The 14,198-nt window shown below is 41.1% G+C and overlaps 1 protein-coding gene and 1 long non-coding RNA gene across 10 annotated transcripts in view; one reads left to right on the top strand and one right to left on the bottom strand.

Annotated features, from left to right (window-relative positions):
• Positions 1-14,198, bottom strand: part of LDLRAD3 (low density lipoprotein receptor class A domain containing 3) — a 207,273-nt gene that overhangs the window by 32,309 nt on the left and 160,766 nt on the right. The gene's annotated exons all lie outside the window — the stretch shown is intronic.
• LOC135303332 (uncharacterized) lies at positions 8,611-10,414 on the top strand. 4 transcript variants are annotated; one of them, XR_010364798.1, is made up of 4 exons: positions 8,940-9,085; positions 9,372-9,507; positions 9,614-9,848; positions 9,938-10,414. It is a non-coding gene; the product is annotated as an uncharacterized LOC135303332 (long non-coding RNA). The 4 variants fall into 4 exon arrangements; XR_010364796.1 differs by lacking the exon at positions 8,940-9,085 and adding an exon at positions 8,611-8,692 and having other exon boundaries at positions 9,614-10,414; XR_010364795.1 differs by having other exon boundaries at positions 9,614-10,414.

The raw sequence follows: 14,198 nt of genomic DNA on the forward strand, positions 1-14,198 counted from the left end.
CCACTACAAGATTCAAAGTCAGAATTCATGGATTGATAACATTTTAAAGGCATGTTAACCAACATGCCTTGAAGCATGGTCTTGAACCATCTGCCTACTGAATCCCCCTCCCAACCATGAGAGCTAGATAGAATTTGTTTTCACAGAAGGAGACAATTTGTGAATGCTATTTCCAATAGCACTTGACACCACTCAGAAAAAGTAATTTTGGTACCATGTACCACACATTGTACCTTCACAGAAGAACACTATTCTCCCAGTGTAAATAAATCCTCCCATGCACATCACCTGTCCCTACCGGCTCCTGCCTGTACATGACTAACACCCACAACTAGACTCCAATGAGCCTTCTAATTCTACTTTTTTTAGTAGGTGAACTACCTGACATGGGAGCTGCCCTCCAGCCAGGAAAGTTCCAAGCAGTAGGATGTTTCATGTGGTGTTCTCATTCCCCTCATGTTGGATCGGACATACAATCAAGAACAAATACATCAGGTCTCTGGATAAAACAGGAATAAAGGTTTTGTCAAACCTCACTCCCCTGACAAACACTCCCTGTATTGTACTAGGAAAAAAAATTAGGGACCTAACACTAATTTTTTTTTAAACCAAATAGCCAGAAGTTTTTGTTCTATGTACTTTTACACATCCTCACAACACATACCTTTCCTTAAAGAAAGCCAGCAAATATGCAGCAGTAACCCCCCAGGCCTTAGTGGGATGCACACAATGCCATGCAGGACACCGTCTCATTTAGCAAACACTGCCATCACACTGTTAGATTTGTTTGGTTTATATTTTCAGGATACTTTAAACTTTTAAAGTTTAGTTATAAATCAAAGCAACATGACTTTTTCAACAGAACAGAGAGTCCTCCCCAGCTTTTGTGGATGCATCTCATGCAGCTCTATAGACAGACACTAATTCTCCTGGCAACTGCACAAGTTAACAAAACCACATTTACATAATAGGATTGTGTAATAAACTCCTGGAAACCAAGAATCTCAAAGTTAACAGTGGGCTCTTTGTCAATGTTAATGATGTGCATACTTGTGTGCATGCGAGTGGGCAACGATCATCTGCAAAATGAAAAAACTGCATTAGCATTAAATTTTGAATTTTCTGTGTCTTGCTTGGGTTGCAGATTTAATTACTTTTTAATACAGGCTTCTTGTCCATTTTCTGAAAAGGAAAATAAATAGAGGGTTGTGAAAAATGAAATGCATCCACAGAATGTTATTGCTTTAGCCAAGTGATTATTTTAAACTGTTTTAATGTTTTGAAAGCTTTGTCTCAAGTAATCAAACACCACTTTAAGGAGGCTGTTCATGATATTTATGAATGCAATTGCTACAGCAATTTATTCTCAAGCTATTAGCTCATTGGGTCTCATGAGTCAAACACAGCATTAGGGTAAATGACTTTCCTGAGATGCCTGTGACAGTGCAAGACAGGAAGAAAGGGAATCAAAAAGCTACTGCCAACAGTAGAAATGGGAATTCAGCAAGTTAAATGCTCATTTTCATCAGGAACACTGCCACACCACCATGCTAAAAGAGTCACAATATTCAAGGCTTTGTCTCAGAAGAAAGAACAAGATCCTAACTGAAATATAGTCCTGTATTTAAAAAGTGTCAATATCTGATTACAGTTTATTGGCACTTTTCACAGGACACAGATTACTACTTCCCTTAGGCTGTGGCCCATCACCCTCAATGCAATTCCTCTGGAAAGCAAACAAACCCCAGAACTGGCACTACCGCAGCACCAAGTGTTCACAGAGAGCAAAGCACTTCTTCTGTGTGAGCTCTCAGGACTCCCACTTTGCCTTCTGGACTTCTATGAACAAGTCTCTTCCAAGCAAGCTCCTGTAATGAATTCAGCTACTGGTAGTTTGCAAGGAAAAACTGACATTAGAATGTACCTAACAGAAGACAGACTGAAAAACTTGAGCTTTGGAAGCCTATTTGGAAGCATTTTAAAGATGTAGTGGTAAGTTGTAAGAAATGATGGTGAATCTGTAGAGTGGGAAATTCTCTCTCTCATGTAGGAATGAGAACTACACCAACATAAAAGACTCCTGGCTGCAGTGACAGCTGTACCTCGATGAACCAAACCTGTGCTTCATTTAAAGCCCACTTGGGCAGAACATAGGTGGCATCATAATTCATAATAGTAAATGCTTTTAAATTACAACAGACAGGAGTTTTGTCCTTGCAAGGAATGAACCTTCACAACCTTGGTTAAGCAAGTGAAACTAGAGAAAGCAGCAGCTTTCTCCAGGGCTGACAGAACAGATGGCTAAGGTGCAGCATGAAATCAAGAGGGAAAGACAGGTTGATAATCTCTTCTGAAAATGCTCCCACTCACACATTACTGCCAGAGAACAGACCTCTCCCTCTCCTTTCTTAGACTGCATAGTGGTAAAGGATCAAACCACATCAGCCAAACCACAGCTGTACCATGCACCATTTATCACCCAGGGGGAAAACTGCCCAGGGGAAGGGTGACACCAAACCACCAAGCCCACAAGGCACAGAAGGAAAACCTAGAGCTTCTCATGTCATTAAGAGACACTGTGGAACAGTCAGCATCCCTTTCAGATTCATCAGAAAATTATAAGTTGGCGTAGAGGACACCAGAGAATTTTTCCCAGTTAGTGAGACAAGAGAGTCAAACCCTCAGAATAACCATCACAAGCAATAACTACTCCTTTTTGTGTTCTGTATCGCGTGACATATGCCCTCATTTCAGCAGAGCACCCTGTCTCAGCAAATGAAGACCACTGAACATCCACCTGCACTTCCAGACATTCTGCCCGAAAGGCAAAGGAAAGGATTTTCACCAGCACTGGTGAGACAGGGGCTGGAACAGCACTTCCAGTGAATGAATGTGAGATAGAGCAAGGAATGACAGAAGGAAAACCTTTTAACAAGCAATAGCAACAACTGGAAGTTTTAAGAGATATTGCTTGGATGGAAGAAAGGAAAAGTACGACTCACAGACTTCACTGTTACGGCCTAAGAGATCTCCCTTTCTACCTCACTGAATTCCCTCTGAAAGTTTCTATTATTTTTTTCCACTTCTCCTTCTAGCCTCCCATGGAAGGTCTCCTAACCAGATCTGTTTTCTGGATGTTTCATGCAATACTTGGCTAGCACAAATGCTTTGCTGCTGCCTGAAATAATTTTCATGCAGCCTGAAAGTGCCTAAGAAAACAGACGCTGTTGAGCACTTGCTGAGGCTGCAGCGGAGCTACCTTTACCCATAGCAGCTGGACACCAGGGAGGGCTCCCTCCCTGCAACAAACCCTGGCCATTCTCTGGGCCAGGCAGGGGACAAGGGCCTGGAAGTGGATCTTGCTCAAGGAACCAGCTAAATAGGGAGAAGGAAACACCAAGCATTTACCCCCACGCTCACAAGATACACTTTCAGTCTGGAACACTAAATGTAAACTATGTAGGGCAGAAGTAAGGTTTAGAAATTGAGATCCAACAAAAAACATAAATAGGCAAGAAATTCAGCTGGACTGAGGATGAATTCATGTGATTTACCAGTCACTGAATGTGAAAATCAACCTCAGTTACTTCCATCCATGGAAAGAGAAACTAGTCCAAGAAAAATGAAAGAGAATCCTTGTTTGATCATTGTTTTGAGTTCAAGAGATCAAAAAAGCCCAAACAGTATAATAAATAATAAAAAATGAAGTCATAACATCTGTATCCCTCCTGTACTCCTCTGAAATGAAGCACCTATGCAAACACATGAGACTTGCAGGGAAAAAAACCCTTGTAACAGATAGAATGAGATCAGGCCAGGTTGAACCACACACAAAATGTCAACAGAAAGGTCAATGCTTGAAGATGAAGCCACAGGGCAGCAATTTAATAACTTCCTAATGACAAAATGGGCCTAAATGCAGCTAATCTAACCACTGGAAAAATAAGCTAAAAGACAAGCTCAGCGCAACATGATCCTACCTCTGGACAATGAGAATCTTCTTGCAAGACTAATTTAGCAAGGCTCAGCAAGAACTGGTCCACAAGTCCTTAATAAAAAAACGCAGCTGGGATGAAGTGTTCATTAAAAACAGGAAGCACATTTAATGTACAGATCACAGAAAGAGTGGAAGCAGCCCAGTGAAGGGTAAACCTCACTTAGCATCAGTTTTCACCCAAAACAACTAAGATAGATTCATTATCCTACTCAGGATAAATCAAAGATCTAGAGAGTTTGTTCTGGATGCAAAAGACAAAGGAAAGGTAAAAGTTAAGAGTAATTCTACGCTACAGGCTTGTAGAGGCCTTGAAACCACATAGGCTATGTAACACTTGAGTTTTCCTTGGCTTTAGAGCAGAGGTGAAGTTAGAACAGAAAAAACATGTGAGAGCTGCAGTTACAGTAATCCCCCAGAAACAGTAATTAAATCCTCACAGCCTGAGGCCTTGAAGCTTAGACTGAACAAAGCATAGCAGAGTGGTACAGGACAGGGCAAACTGAATTGTTGAGATATAGTGATCCTTTTTGAAGCCTCTAACTAGGAAATAAGTGGAAATAAGGACTCTGTGGTATCTGCTCCAGTCAGCATTCTTTCAAGCAGGAAAAAGCCTTGCTTGTATTAAGTTATCTTCGGTGCTTCATTATTTACCTCCTTTAAAGAAAACCCACATTGACATTATATAAAAGGGTGATCTTCTCAAACTTGTCTAAGAGTACAGAACCTACTAGAAGTTGACCTTACTTGTGCATCTAAACATATGTTTTGGAAAAAAAATCTACTTCATAATTTTTGGCTTTCTTGTTGGGACGGAGCCATAGCACACATAAAAGAGACACATTCCTTTCTCAATATGAAAAGGGCAGAGGTGCGCAACACCCTCTTCACTTCCTTGGCTTTCTCACTTCATAGTAAAAGTAGAAGGGAAAAGGGTATGGGGAAAAAAAAAAAAGAAAGAAAAAGCAAAAAGCTAAAGAAGTCTGTCCGAGCTATCAGGAGAAGAGACAGAATACTATGTGATTGCAATTCCAGAGACAACTGCCATAAGAGTCAAGTAATGGTTTTGGAGAGGCAGTCCTGCAGTCCCTGGAAAGGAACAAATTGAAGGAGTCTGATTAATTTTTTTCCCCTCCCCTATCTCCCACAACTGAAAAACCTGGGGAAGAGCACAGCAGAGAACTCCACCCTGTTACGCATGACAGAGACTTGTGGTTGAAAAAAGCTAAGGGAGATTTTTCTCTGAAGCATCACTCACAGAACTCACAGCAGTGAGGAATGTTTCTGGACAACTGCTGGCAGAAGCCTGCACTCAACCCAGCTGCAAAGGCTTCCTCCCCCTCCTCCCATTTAATGTATGAGGGGGCAACATTTCCTGCTCTGCACCCCAATCTCTGCAAAGCCACGTTTGCTGCTGTGTGCTGCACATGGCTGGGGTTGGCCAAAGGCTTGACCCCAGCTTACACTCCAGAAGCAGACTATTAACCCAGTTCTTGTGGAAACTTCATCCTCTAGCAGATGTTTAATGCAGTAATTTCTTTCAAGACACTCCCCCCACCACCTCCTTCCACTGCAAGGGCTTGGTTCTGGTGTCCAATGGGAAGGTAATGCAGCCAACAAACACACATCATGTCAAAAGCATCAGGACACTGCCCCCACCTAGCAAACCACAGGCAGGGAACTGCTAGCAGCATCAGAGAAACTCATGACATATGCTATAAATCATGGCTATAAAATATAAGCAGTACAAATAATATGGTAAAAAAGGCAGAAAGGAAATTCCTGCTTTAACAGCTATAGCACAACCAGAGCAGAAACTGACTCATTTTCTCACCTGATTGTGAACTGCAGACATCATAAACTTACACTAAATCTCTGCTGAAAGAAACACACAACTGCTATGAATACTGCCAGCTGGCAATGTTCTTGTAGAGGGGCACTGTGGCAATCACATTGGAGAGAAGTGGTCCAGAGATGGAAAAGAACTTATACTCAGTTTTCTCAGAGAGATGTGTGATTGCTCCGGCCTGTGGGTTTTGAGGGTTTTCTTATTTTTTTTATGTTTTAAGCCTAGACGATCTCCTGCCCCCCCAAGGTGACATTAAAATAGGAGAACAATGATTGTGTAGGAGAGATTTACCTGTCAGGGGAACAAAACTTTGAGATGTTTTAACTAGAGATAATAGAGTGAAGTCTGGATATTGCTCAGTGCAGAGATCCCCTTTTCTAACACATTCAGAAAAGGCAAAAACAAACATGTGACAAAAAAAGCAAGATGTAAAATCTGAAGACAGAAAGAAACTAAAGCAAACAAAAAGAAACAAATGAGGAAAAGCCCCTGATATCTTACAGGAAAGAAGGCAATTAAAGAAAAAAAGGCGGGGGGAACACAAGTTTGACTTTATTTCTTTACTTGAATAGTTTTTCCAACAAAAGAAAGTAGAGAATATGGTGAGGGTGAAATGATGAATGAAAGAGCACAGAAACAGGAGAAACAGGTTCAGTATGTTTCCTCTACTCTGAATTTACACCAGGCTTTCTGGAAAGATTGACCATATTGCTGATGTACAGATAAGAGAGACACAAACCAAAAGCATTCAGGTACCTCACTGGGAAATTCATTATTCAAAGCTTAACTCATTGCACAGTGGTTTTCCAGGTGCCTGGTTTCCACCTCAGACAGGCCATACAGCTTGCAGAGGCATCTGCTGGGATCTGTCTCCAAAATGTGGGCTCACAGAACCACCTCTGCACATTTCCTCAGGCACTTCCAGCCAGCACTCCTTCACATGCAGAGTCTTGAATTACATCCACCTTGGCCAGGAAGGCACTCCCTGAATATTTTCTTGCAATTATCAGTCATAGCTAGAACTTGATCTCATATGGCTGCCAACTAACCATCAACTGGGATTTACATATCAAGAGGTGTAAAAGGTAGTCTGGAAAACAAGGGAGAGGCCAGCAGTAGCTTCCACAAACACTCAGTGATTCAATCACATGTGCTATGAATTCAATGAAAAAAAGTAAAAATTTGGGCTCAGGATTGTAAACCTTGGCAGCTAATTCATCATAAAACTGATCATGTGTGCATATGAACAGCATGTTACTAACACCTCAGTCTTAATTATATGAGCTGCCTCCCACACAATAGCAATTGACAAGACCATGGCCTTTCATAAAATGCAATTTAAAAAAAAAAGGAAGAAGGAGCATGGCTTAAGCCTCTGCCTGTGATGTGCAGCTGCTATTTGCACAGTAAGCTCTACTCTCTGCCACCAGGCCTCATCTTTTATCACAACAGCTGCTTCCATCCTCTCATTCCTGCAGTAGCCTCCCTGCTGTCTGAGCCCATCTCTGAAGAACCTCTCTATCGAACCGATCCCAAACACACCTGCTTCAACCTGGTCAGACAAATTCTGCTTTAATAGCAAGTAAAAACAACAAAGAAAATCAACCTGGAATCTGTTCAGTTTTGAATGGGAGACATGGTCTTCTCATTCTCCTTTTTGTGGTTGATGACAGTCAACCAGTTTCTAAGCAAGGACACAACTTCCCTCACAGCACTGCACTCCCGAAGTCACATATTTATTGTTTTTTAATTCTAGAGTATGAAATAAGAAAATTAAATTTGATGGTCACTTACTGTAAGGACCCAAACAATATTCCCACCACTATTGTTTCTTAAAAGTACCAGCACAATACCTTGCAGAGCTTCCATTTTAATTGCACATAATGTTCCCTTTCCCTCAAACTAACTCCAAACCACATTCTCACAAACCAGTCAGCCAGGCTCCAGCCAACATGGACTTCAAAGTTGACTGACAGAACAGTTCAAGTTTTAGTTCAGAAAACCTCTGAGGTCTAGAACTTGTGCTGCAGCACTGTTCTTAGTCTTCTGTAGAGAACCATAAACACAATTTACCATGGAAAAACTGCCTCAAAAAGTTTTAAAGTGTTTTCTGGACAGCCATCACTAAATCAAGGCTGGTGTTTGCTTACTATTCAGCATGAAGGAACCAGAGGGAAATGACAATCTACAAAAAACTACTTGAACAAATGGAACAAGTTTTTAACTCCCACAGATAACACATTTCCTACTCCTTAAGAAAAACACCAGATCCTCAAAATTATGTCTGCTTAAGAGCTCAATAGTAATTGCATTTACTGTAGTGCATTAATGTTGTTAGAAGCTTTGAAAGCCTCTGCTTTGAAGCCTCAGAGGATGTACTTCAACACCAATGACCAGACTGAACAGAGACTGGCTGGTGCACTGCAGCTGACAATATTCAGAAATTATTAATAATTTATTTTCTTCAAATGATTTTTTACACACCTTTTAAAAGTTAAAATTTCAGTATTTTTCCCATTCAGAATAGAGATGAGGCACACAACCCAAACTGCCCAAGGTTATTTACCACACCAGTAGCAGTGAGCATCAGACAGCTCCAGCTGCTGCCACCTCTGTGCTCAGGACATGCAAGCATGCACTCCCAACTGTCCCTGCCGTCAGCCACGTTGATGGAGGCGTTATTTAATCACAGGATACCACAGCATATGTCACAGTTGAGACAGCCACAGTACACAGAGTATCACCATACAATTTCAGAAAGCTTCAACCCACACAGAGTAACACCATACCACATCAGAAGGCTTCAGGCATCTACCCATAGAGAGTAACACCACTTCAGAAAGCTGGAAGTATCTGCCCTTCTTGTTCCTTAGCCCAGCCTTTTATACCCCTCATGTTGATGCACTGCACCTGTGTGCCCTCTGCTCCCTTTGGTGGTTGGTCAGTGCCCCTGGGCACTCCATGGCTCATTGCTGTCAGTGCAGCTCACCTGCTGCTCACAGCTGTAGCCATTGGGGATGAGGCTCGGCTGCAGCCCCACCCCAATTATTAATTACCATAAACTGTGTGCCTACAATAGGGCATACATATCAACAGGAGTTCAGAACCCAATGCTTCCCACTCACCGGGTTGAGACCTCCCTTAATAGCCCATACCTGTTTTGAAATCTGAACTGAACAGAGATGCTAAAAGCATTTTATGGCACCATACCCTTCACACTTCTCCCCCTGCTTGTTCTCCAGGTCTTACTGTTTGCATAGACTTTATATTAAAAATAAACAGAAAATTAATTATTCAGCTTCTAATTTGCATTGCATGTTGATGTTTATGTAATTGAAAACCATATAATTACTTTATGTTTTAATATCCCTCATAAATATGGATTTTTTTTAACACAATGCTTTACAGCAAATTAGCACCAAAAATCTGGTAACGTGAGATGGGAACATGAGTTACTTTGCCAAGCTCAGGGAACAGCACGAACACTAAATACTGGTGTGATGTTTCTCATCACTTCACAATTTTCAGCAGGCAGAAGAAAATCTGCTGCAGTTCCCATCTTTGCTAGGAAGCCTGATCAGACTCTGGGACACAAGTTTGAATGCAAGAGCAGCAAAGAAGGAAAATCTAGAATCCAACAGCCTCATCCTTCACACATTTACAGGTACTGAAATGCGTGACTGAGGATGAATCTCAGCTTAATCTAAAGCTTGGCAAGAAACTTCCTTTTTTCATGATAATCCACTTCCTCATCAAGTTTCATTTGCTAGTTTTAGATCAGGCAGTATGAAATACCTTTTTCTGGAACCCCGGCTGGCAACTGGCTTGGGCTTTAAAGCCATCCTCAAGGAATGTGCGCTCCACAGTGAATACAGTACACTGTCACAGAAACTTAAGTGTGATCTACAATGAAGAAACAAATGCCTTCAGCTGCAGAAAGTTAAATGCTGCCATTGAGCTGGCTGGGACCAGCATGTGGAAGGAGTGGGCATGAAGATCAGTAAGGTCTGGTAGATACCCTTTGACATTAATACCACCTCAGTGATTTGGCATCCCCCTTGATTCAGTTTTCCATACCTTTATTTGTCCTATAGGCTGATACAAAATCATATTTCATAAGGCAGAATAAAACTGCAGCTATGCTAGCACAGTGAGGTGAAACCACTTAGAGAAAAACAAGAACCACCCTAAACAAGGATTCCTCAAAGTAACAGACACAAACTGCCAAGGCCTGCACTGTTGAGGTCCTGGACTCATGGATCACCTGCACTTCTGGGGACAATTCTGCATTTCTACCTGCTCTCCTCCCTACAAACCAAGTGCATGGCAGCAGCACAGATCCTAGCTAAAGGGACAGCTGGCTAACCTGGAGTCACTGAACTTGTTGAGTAAATGTCAGTAAAACTTCACAGCAGAGCTTGGTAACCCTGCTCTAGGGGACTGTCTACACTGAAAACACACTGCTTTAGATCAATCACATAACTGGCTATGTACTAAACTGCTACAGAATCTGAATAGAGACCTTTTTACATCTGGCCCTGTTGGCTCTGCTGGTGGCTTTAGCTCCGCATAAGAACACACATACAAACTCTGACAGAGCTCACATGCCACAAATTATTCCCAGATATAACTGAAGTAGTGAAAAGATCCAGATTTTAACCACATGCAAAACTAGTTACAGCTGGGGACAGAGTTGCAGTGTGACATTTTAGGAGCCACATCTTCCAACTTTACTGTTGGCAGCTGCAGGTGGAAAAAACCAAACCAAAATTTAAAAACTACCCCAACGTCTGACACTCAAGTAGCTGAGATCTGTTTTATCCCCCCACACACAGGTATATGCAACAAAACTGGTCTTCTTGCCAATACCAGTGCTGCAGAAAAAAACAGTCCAACTTCTACAAAGAAAGAAAGGGACAGTGGTGCTCTCTGCCGAAGTCTCAGTGCAAACTGCTGAATGCAGCCACCTTCCTCAACAGTTCAACTTGGGAAATAATTTCTAACCAGTGGTTACAGACATGACAATGCCAGACCAAGATTAACAAAGGCACTGAAGAATAAATGAACCTCACACCTTTTGCTGACCTGGTTAATGCACACAGGTCTCAAAGCTAGATTTAGGCTAAAGCATAATTACTACCAGAGATTAATGCCAATAATCAGGCTAAACAGTAAGGTTTAACTAAAAGCACAGGGCTGATGTGGCCAGACCTGGTGGGAGAGCCACACAAACCAGCCCCCAGCTGGGCTTGAAAGTAGAATTACAGGCTGGGGCAGGCCAGTCTGATGAATGAGGGTTAGAACATAAAACAGAAGACACAGCCAAGCTAACTCCCACTCTGCTAGCAAGAGTGTCTCTTCAGTACTTAACCCAGAAAACCTTTGTGGAGGTTCTTCCATGACGCATGTTTGCTATGACAACTCCCATTTTCCAACAAAAAACAGGTTGTCCCTGTGCTGAAACTGCAATAACAGAAGGTTTCATTTTAAATACAAATGCTATAATCATTTTCTACAGCAACTACAGAAAATATACTTGGTCACCTTACGTGGAACTGCTTTTGTTTCACAGCAAGTCAAAGATTAACATCTGTGCCTTTTATTTGGATTTCTCCCAGTGACTGCAAAAAGACTTGGGTCTGGCACCTACAGTCCAGCAACAGGAGCCTTTTGCACAATTAAATCACATTGACATAATGAAAAGTTAATGCAATTCAGCAGCCAGGGCATGGCATGACATGCCAATACATACAGTGTATTTCAAACATCAACATCATGTAATAAACTTGTGGGAAATGTATTTTACAGGAATTTATTTATTTTTACTAATGAGAGCTCAAGAGAATATAATGAGCCTCAAGATCAATGGGGAAAAAGAATGTCCTTTATTTCACACTTGTCTTCCTCAAGTGTAACATTTTATAGTCTGTTTTTGAAGTTTTGAAGCACAGGCAATAAAACTGGATATCCATGTCATCACCTCTTTTGGAAACTTTTAATTAGACATAAATGCCACAAAGTGAAGGTAAGAATAGCTGGTCACAAGCATTCAGAGCTCACATTTCATCTCTGCACAGGTGAGAAGACCCCATGACTTTTCAAGCTCAGTTCCCAGGTCTTCTCATCAGCCACTTGATGAAAGAAACGTATCCCTGCATGTTCTGTTTTTGTAAGTAGCCTGAGAACCCAATTTCAGTTCCAGCAACAAAAAAAAAAAAAAAAAAAAAAAAAAAAAAAAAAAAAAAAAGGCAACTAACCAAAATTAAAACTCATGGTATTACAATAAAAGTCCAGTGCAGCACTCCAGTGAGACCAGCATTTCCATGATGGGAGTAAGCTGTGCCTTGAGGGAAGACATTTTGAAGTGTATCTGTCTACAGAACATACTTAACACAAGCTGGAGGCATAATGGTAGTTCTCCATCCTTACTATCTTAAAGGAATTACTTTCAGTTCAAGTGATTGCTGCCAGATCCTATTCTTCCCTATTATCCCTCATAAAGCTGTTGGTAAACATGGTAACTCCCAGCGACACAACATCCCATCCAAGACTTGACCTAGACCATAAAACTAATTTTTACAGTAATCAAGTCATCATCTGCTGGTAACTCTGAGCTTGAAGTCATCAAAGGTGAACTGACCAGATTAGGTAAAGAGTCTGGACACCTCCCAGATCTAGAAACACCTTTTAAAGTAAGTTTTTTGTCCATTTGAAGACCTGAAGTCATTGCTTGTCTATTGCCACATCACATTTGCTCTTAACAGAACAACTGCAGCATAACATTTTGGCAGCATGCCTTTTATTACTCTGCCAAAATGACAGGCCTGTAGAAGCAACATGCTGGTCTACAAGGAGACTGTTCCTCATTTACATTTGCCTGTTCTGCAACAAAACCTTGTCATACTCACAAGCTCGGGGAGCTGAGAGGCACAGCAACTCAAATCCACTTGTAGCAGCTGTCTGGACCTCTCCCTGAGATCCCCACATCTATTTTAAACTGCTTTAATTCAAAGCCTCCATGCACAGTGAAGTAAGAGTTCTTCTCCCAATGCCACTCAGAAGATACCATGTTTCTGAATGAGTCTGGGCCCATCTACAGTAATGGCTGGTTATTATCAGCTGTTCTTACCAAGTGATCAACAATCCATTTTATAAATGATGGCCGGTCCTGGGAGGCAGCACAGACCACAGAGTCCATCCACGTGCTATCGAAATTAACACGGAGATGAACTCGCCCAACACCTGAAAAGTCAGTACCAACCACATGAACACCTGCCTCCCATAGCTCACCTTACCTGTTAGACCCCATGTTAGTCCCAAATAGATGGATACATCTTTTTCTTGACAAGAACCCTCTCAAATGAGGAGAAAAAAGGGAAAGAAGAAGCATGGATTCAGAGAATGAAGAAACATAGGAAAGAAAAAATTCACAGCTAACAAAATCATTTCCATTAGTAAATATTACAAAAGAAGGATATTAGAGAGCTAAATATGGTCAGGCAAAGCCTTCATTTAATAAAACATTCAGTGATATTTTATTTGTGTCCTTCTTTATGTTTCTGCTTCTATTCAGTTGCCTTTGAGTATTAAATTCCTGCTGCAGGCTGAATCCGGGGTAAGATTATGCACAATAATTGCAAGTTAAGCTTCAGTTTACAGACTGAGACAATAATGAGTCAGAGAGACTCAATAAAACCATACATACAGACAGGATCAAACTACAAAGCCTTGGGATGTCTAAGTGATACCACAGCATTTGGGAATTTCAGAATTTCAATTTATCATGTGCAAAGGGCTGGTTACAAGCTCCATACAGAGTGGGATGTTCTGGGAGCTATTTGTGCTTCATGAAGTAGATTTTGTGGTATTTCAATGAAATTTAGAGTACGTGTGTTCCACTTAGCTGCCAGTTCTAAAACCCACTTTGCATTGCAACTCAATCATGCAAACAGTAACAATGGCCTTGGTGCTTACTTCTACAGCCAGCCCACTTGCAGCTTTGCCTATACCTTAATCCTCAGAAATTATCATCACAGAATTCATATTATCATACAGAGTTTCATTTTAGGAAGTCATCATTTTGAATGATTTTCCTCTTATTCGACACAGGGACAGATTTATTTTTTTTTTTACTATGCTGACAAGTTTTATGTAAGTAATTTGTAAATGCCCCAGAGAAAAGAATAGAGACTTCTAAAACTGTGTATGCTTCTAAATCTGTTTTAGAATACTGGGGTACATAAAAATAATAATGCAAACTCAATGAAAAGATACACAAAAAATAAAGGAGGTGGTATCCACATGCACAGCAGTGGACATTACAAAATACACAGGACAAGAATTAAATTCTGAACA

The sequence above is a fragment of the Passer domesticus genome, chromosome 6 (assembly GCF_036417665.1).
Source record: "Passer domesticus isolate bPasDom1 chromosome 6, bPasDom1.hap1, whole genome shotgun sequence".
Classification (NCBI taxonomy): Eukaryota; Metazoa; Chordata; class Aves; order Passeriformes; family Passeridae; genus Passer; species Passer domesticus.